This window comes from Beta vulgaris, chromosome 1 (genome assembly GCF_026745355.1).
Source record: "Beta vulgaris subsp. vulgaris cultivar EL10 chromosome 1, EL10.2, whole genome shotgun sequence".
NCBI lineage: Eukaryota > Viridiplantae > Streptophyta > Magnoliopsida > Caryophyllales > Amaranthaceae > Beta > Beta vulgaris.
In genome coordinates, this window is record NC_079202.1 from 8,354,027 (window position 1) to 8,361,631 (window position 7,605).

Genomic DNA, 7,605 nt, shown 5'->3' on the forward strand with positions numbered 1-7,605 from the left:
TGTTTTAGTTTTACTTATGCTTTATTAGTCTAGATTATAGAGAGGATTGTTAGGGTTCATACTAGAGAGATAAACACATTAATTTTGTCAAAGATTTGAGATTCTTAGATCATAGTTTGTGATTCCTACATCATTGAAGGTACTTTTTATTCAATTTAATTTCAAAGTTTTAGTTTCTATTCCATCTTTTCATGGTTGTTCTTGTTCTTCCATATTATTAGTTCACCATTCTTATAATCTCATAATTGTTATTTCTATTAGATTAATTATCTCTTAATCATGTTTAGCCCTAGGTTAGTCATAGATTTTATGTTAAATTATTTGGAATCCATGATTAATGAGTATTTTATTATCTAGGGAAGGGTGAAAGTATGGATTAGGGTTTAAATGCTTTGTTATTATGATTGTGATGTTCTAAAGAAGATTATGCATTGATCTTGGTGTTTTTGAACCTTAGGATAGATATTGATCCCATTTATGCTTTAGTATTTTGAATTCAAATGTTCTTAAATCGAATTTTGAACTCTTTTATCATCCCCAAAATCAACTTAATTTTTAGACCAAGATATCGGGTAGAAATTAAGGGGATCCTTAATTAGGGGTTTTCGAATTTATTGAATCTCTTAATCAATTGACTAAAGACCATTCGAGACAGGATTTAGTTTATTGATTAAGTGATTATTCTTGAGGACCATTCGAGAGAGGACTCGAGTATTTTATAGAAAAACTAAACCTTGCATAATCGTCTCATTTGCTTCACAATTGCATTAACGATCATTGTCCATTCATATTCATATTAGTAACCTTAACTCTACAGTCTTCCTATTTGATATTTTAACTCACTTATTTGATAGTTCTTTGATATTAGCTAGTAGTTGTTACCAACCATTTTAAACCCCTCAAAAACCCTTCAATTAAGTAATTTAGACTTAATAGACTTTAATTAATTGCTTATTAGTTTTTATAAATATTGTTTGAAAAGTGATTTTTGGTGCCTTAACGACACACTAAAAACCTCTTATTAGAATGGCGCCTTTGTCAGGGAAATTGTGCTATTAATTGAAGTTTATTTTAGTTTAGCTTTGCTTAGGGCCTGTTCTCCCCAACTTATATTTAGTTCAGTTCAGTTCAGTTCAGCTCCATTCTTTTATAACCATTTTGTTAAATATTATTATTATGTTGGTATAATTTATTTTACTAATTACTTTTATTATTATTATTATTATTATTATTATTTATTTTTATATCATTACTATTAAGTATTATTATGATTATTATTATTGTTGTTGTTGTTGTTGTTTCTATATATTATTTTGTTTATTATAGCTTTACTCATTATTATTACTATTATTATTAGGAGGAAGATGGTTTAGGTCAAAGCACAAATAAACCCACGTTTTTTAGCCCATAAACCAATCAAATCGCGTCAAGACAGTTTATGATGTAATTTTCGCGGTCCAACCCAATCATTATTTTTATTACTAAATATTATTATATTATTAAATCTAATTATTAAAATAGTAATATTAATTTACTTCTTAGATATTATGGTTATTATATATCATCATCAAGTATTCATATATTAATACAAATAATATAAAATAATTATTATTAATTACCATTATTATCATTAATTATTATTATTATTAATTTATGATTATTAATATTATTTATTTATAACTATCATTTTAAAAATATCCAAAATACTATTATTATTATTCATTATTATTACTTATCATTATAATAATTATTTAATATTCATATTATTATTGTTTAAATATTATTTATATATTTATTCAGTTCGGTTCGTTCGGTTCAGCTCAGTTCAGTTCAGGTCAGTTCAGCTCAGCTGTTTTATGCCGAAGAGAACAAGCCCTTAGTTGATTTTTCTTTTATTTTCTTTTTGATTGTGGTTGTTATTTGCTAATCCTCTACTTAGCTTTATTGTGTTACATGAGAAGAAGAGCTCATGGTTCATCCACTTTGCCTCTAGATTCTGAAGTTGATCGTACATTGCGAAAGCTTTGGGAAAAATTTGGAAGATTTGTCGTTGGGTTCCGAGACATCTTCACCAGTCTCAAGTACAAAAAGTACTGAAGTTGAAACAAATATGGGTGAAGCAAATCCACAACTCTTTAGGGATTTCGGAAATCCGGGTTCCTATGTTCTTCAAGGTGGTATTCGACTTCCCACCACTACTACAAATTTCAGCATTCATCTCCAGTATACTCGGATGGTGAAAGCAGAACAATTTTGTGGGGGGTCAGATAAGGATCCTCTTGACCATCTTGATAGGTTTCTTGAGATTTGTGCTATGATAACCACAAATGATGTCGCTGCAGAATACATCAAGATGCATCTATTTTGGTCTTCTCTTACAGGAAAAGCAAAATCATGGCTCAAGAGCTTACCTGCTAATTCTCTCACTACATGGGAAGAAATCACAATGGCCTTTCTGAAGAAATACTTCCCTGAGTGGAAGACAGCCGACATAAGGAGGAAGATCTCCTCATTTGAACAAGAGAACGATGAGACACTTGCCGAAGCTTGGGAGAGGTTCAAGGAGATGATCCGTTCATGCCCTCACCATGAGTTCAACAAAAACCTCCTCATGTGGTTTTTCTATGATGGCCTTGATCCTATATCACGTGTCAACCTTGATGCTGGAGTGGGAGGTCAACTGTCTAAGATCTCGTAAGGTCAACTTGAGTCACTATTGAGGAAGTGATCAAGAACTATTCGTGGGGTGGACGACGAAGAGGTGCTCAACCTAAGAAGAGTGGGATGTTTGAATTAGATCACATGGATCAAATTCAAGCTAAGACGGATCAGCTTGACAAGAAGCTCTCAAAGATCAATCTCGCATCATCTAATTCTTCACAGGTAAATTCTTTTTCTTGTGATATTTGTGGTGGTACTAACCATGATACTTCTTATTGGGGAGGTACCCATTCGGAGCATGTGGCGGCGATAAACTCTAAAGGAGATGGTTATCAAGGGAATCAAGGGTATAGAAGCAATCAACAAGGGGTTGGAACAACCTCAACAAAACTACATCCAAGGCTTCAACCAACCTCAACAAGGATGGAATCAACCTCCACAAGGGTACAATCAAGCTCAACACCAAGGGTATGTGCAAGGGTATAACCAAAATTATAATCAAGGTGGTTCATCCTCGCAAGGGTCTAACGTTCACCAAGCTCCACATCAAAGAGCCAATACCCAAAAACCTCCCTCTAATCCTCCATTCCCCAAAAAAAAATCCCGAACCCATTCCATCTCCCGATCCAACCTCTCTCCAATTTCTCCAACAACTTCAATCTATGAACCAAATTCTTCGAAATCATGAACAAAGGTTTCAAGAGCTACAAGCCCATAACAAAATGCTTGAAACCCAAATCGTCCAAGTAGTCGAGAAAAACCCATCTACTCCCATAAATCAACTTCCGGGTCAACCCATCCGTAACCCTAACCTCCATCAAGCGAAAGCCATCCATTTGAGGTTGGGAACAAGTTTTGAGGGTCCTAAGATGCCTAATGGGGAGTTAGAAAAGGAAGAAGAAGTTGAGGTTGTTGAGAAAGAAGATAAAGTTGAGGAAGGTGAGAAAGAAGAGACTGTGGAAAGAGATGAGCCATAAGTCCAAGTTGGTGATAAGACTCCATTGTCATCATCTTCATCAACTAAGACTTGTGTGCCACCGGTTCCATACCCTTATAGATTGGTGGTGATGAAATTAAGTGATAAGTATCCAAGTTCCTCAATGTAATAAAATTTCCTTGAGACAATGTCTCAAATGCCGACTTATGCTAAGTTTTTGAAGGAAATCCTCTCCAACAATAGGATACTATAAGATGAACTCATCACCTTATCATACCAAGTAAGTGCTCCAGTGCAATGTGCCATGCCCAAGAAGCAAAGAGACCCCAAAAGCTTCACATTGCCGGTGAAGATAGGTGACTTGGAGCCTAAAGGAGCGTTGGCTGATTTAGGTCAACTCTAATCCCTCCTCTCTCTCCTCTTCAGATCTGCTCTTTCCTCCTCCCTCTCAAACCGACGAACACCGTAGCAATGCGTTGAATTCATCGTCTTCTCGTCGAATTCATCGTCATTCTCATTGTTCATCGCCGTTCATCGTCGAATCCATCGTCGAATCCATCGTCGTTCATCATCGAATCCAAGACATCATCTTCACCAGATATTTTCATTTCCATTTTCTTTCGATTTTTTTTATCACGAAGCCATCAATTTATCGATTTTTTATTTCGTTTTTTCCTCTTTGTAATTCGTATATAGTATAATGAAATTTGTTTTTAATTTGTATAATCTAATTTATTTTTTGTTTGTGTAATATTTGTTCTTTAATTTAGTTTGATTTTTTTCGAATTTTAACTTATTTTGTTAATGTTTAATTGCTGTTAATTCGTCCTTTTTTATTGATTAATTTTGTAATTTTTTTTTTGCTGTTGATAGCAATTTTTTTTTGGTTTTGGTACTCGCTATACTTGTTGGCGTTGTTATTATTGATATGTTAGTTGTTGGCACTTGGCAGACGCTATTTTTTTTTTTTTGAAAACCTTCCCATATTTTCTGATGTGATCCTGTTCAAAACCACATCAGTATCTAATAAATCTGATGCGATTTTGGACCGCATCAGATTACTTCTCATAGCTGCTGCATGCCTACCTGATGCGGACAAAAATCGCATCAGCAAGCCTGATTTTGATCGCATCAGATGGGCTTTTTTCCACTAGTTTTCCTCTCATTCTTGGGAGGGAAGCTCTTAATACAATGGGTGTCGTGATAAACTGCAAAAATGATACAATCACGATCGAGGTAGCCAATGAGAGGGTTATGTTCAAATTCTCAAAGACTTTTAAGAAACCCATGATAGAGAAAGTTTGTCGGGTCAACTTCTCAGTACTTGAGGACATGTTCATTCATCAATTCGTGGCAGGAAAAAGGCAAAAGAAAACGAGCCTCCATTTGATGGCAGTCAGACAGGAGAAGAATGAAAGCCTAGCCAACTACATCAAAAGGTTCAACGAAGAATCCCTAAAGGTTTTAGACCTTCAGGACGCGGTCGAATGAAAGCCTAACCGACTCCAACCTGGTTGATTGAGATGGTCCTTGGTGGAAAACGAAGTAAAAACTTTCTCCGAAGCAATGAGCAGGGCTCAGAGGTTCATCCAGGCGCCAGACGTATTTTGCCACTCAGATGATGGAAGCAAAAAGAGGAAGGAGGAAGGAAATCACAAGGACCAACCGAAACCAAAAAAAATGGGCGTGCGGTCAAACAGGTTCAGTGACCATGGTCATGACCCCCGATTCAGTAAAAGCAGGAGAGAAATCTACTTAGACATAGAAGACAAGTCCATGCTTCCCAGCCCACCTCCCATCCGGACATCATCCGCCCGGAGGGATAAGAATCAGTGGTGTGAGTACCACAAGGAGTGTGGACACACCACTAAGGACTGCAGAGAACTCAAGAAATCCCTTGATAATTTGGCAAACTAGGGCAAGATGAACCGCTACCTCAAGTACACAAGCGAGGAGAAGGGAAAGTATAAGGTGAGTCAATCGAACAGCGGCGATACGGAAGGTTTCATTGCACTAGTGGAAAAAAGCCCATACAATCCGATCAAAATCGAGCTTACCGCTCCGGTTTTGGTCCGGATGGGGTGGGATAGCAACGCTTAACAATGATTAACTGATCCGCTCCAAAATCGGATCACTTAATCATTTATCGCTACGGTGTTTTGACCCAAAACTGCAGCGGTTGACCATCCCAAAAACCTGAAGATTTTTTTGCATTTTTCATTATTAATCAATATAAGATCAATAATATATACCAAAACTCATTTTATTAAGCATATTATGCTTAATTGAAGCATAAGCATAAATAATTAGATACATAAAAATATTAACTTTAATGTAGCTAAGTCTGCATTGATTGATCCTTTAAGCTTGAGATAAACAGAGAGTCTTCATCTTGCCCACAAAATTTTGAAAAGGACACTATCACTAACAAAACTATGAAGCATCACATGTTTACTTCAATATATCAATCCGCACAACGAAAGGACATGCAATTCTTCACAAAATATCGATCTCCTTTCTATCAAAGGATCAGGTTTCATAAATTTACCGTAAACGTATGAATATCAGCTATACCTGTCAGGGAAAGACGCTGAATTAAAAGGGCACATATGACTGACTTCCTTAAGGTTTACATTACAGTAAAGTAACTTTTTGTTGCTGTTGTATATAACAGTTGGTCGATCAGAGGCTGCCAATGCATGAGTAGCATTCTTGGAGGAGAATGTTTTAAGTGTAATAGGTTGTGTACCCAGTGATACCTTCTTCATGTCGGTCAGTTCACCAGTACCCATGTTCAATATGAAGTTCAGAAGATGGCCATCTCCAAGAGCACACAGTAAATAAGATATCTGAACACAAGGAATTAGAATGTTAGAATCAAGTTTATATAGTATATAGCACCAAATCATGCTGTCACAACAACCAAAATAGAGAAATTAGGAAATGATACTTCTGTTTAGCGGCACATGATTTCTAGTATCAGACCATATTGTTTTTATAAAAGGGCTTAAATGATACTCGAAAACTCTTATAATTTTTCACAAAATAGCACGAAGCAGTATATATTCCAAGTATGACAAATATTCTATAGATAAGAAAGTCCCAAAACTATTTAATTATGATTTAATCTTTTCCAATTTACCCATTCATGCTTTTTGATGGCCATCAACCATGACATTAACACCTGCAAGATGTTGCTTTCCTGCTTCTGTATTACTGCAATTGTTACCACAATCATGACCATACCACGCTACTATTTGCCATCACAACACTACTCTTGGCCATTTGCTTCTAAGAGAAAAAAAATGTTATATGCCACCACTTCTCAGATTTAAAACATCTCGAATTTAATACTTCGTAAAATATACATTTTTGTATACTTTTCAATATCTGCCCATGTCCAGTCCAATTGTTAGACCAAACTGTTGCCCTCATACTAGCATCTTTAGAGAGTTGATGCAACTATATGAAAGTTAAACATCTAGATATTATTACAAAGTATCAAGTCAAAATTAATCATACCTCACTAAAAAGCACCCAACATCAAGGTGTTCTGATGAAACTTTTCCTTCTATTATTTGCATGTTCTACGCTAGGTATATACAATGGTAGCAATAAGAAACCAAAAACCCGAGAATCTAAACAGTTTGCAATAACGTAAAATGAACAATTGAACACAGAGATACTATGTCTCATAGTTGTTTATGCTAAATTTGCCTCTTACGACAGAATTAAAGTTAGGGACGATTTAACCAGATATTGAATGTTATGATGCAAAGAAAGAATTCAAAGGGGATTCAAGGGATGAACAACATCGTTACAGCTTAAGTTTTGATCTAAGTACAGATGTAAAATGTAAATCAGAATAATGAATAACTCTTTCTTTTGTATGCTCTTTTTATCAATAATGCCCTCTCTTTCTCTTTGGCTTTTCTTGTGCTTAAATACTCTATCACTCCACTAAGAGTATACAATGGTAATTTTCCTTGATTATAGGAGATTCTCCT

At 35.4% G+C, this 7,605-nt stretch overlaps 1 non-coding gene across 1 annotated transcript; it reads right to left on the bottom strand.

Annotated features, from left to right (window-relative positions):
- Positions 1 to 2,488: 2,488 nt before the first annotated feature.
- LOC125494602 (small nucleolar RNA R71) lies at positions 2,489 to 2,595 on the bottom strand. Its single transcript, XR_007270841.1, has one exon. It is a non-coding gene; the product is annotated as a small nucleolar RNA R71 (small nucleolar RNA).
- Between the last annotated feature and the right edge of the window lie 5,010 nt (positions 2,596 to 7,605).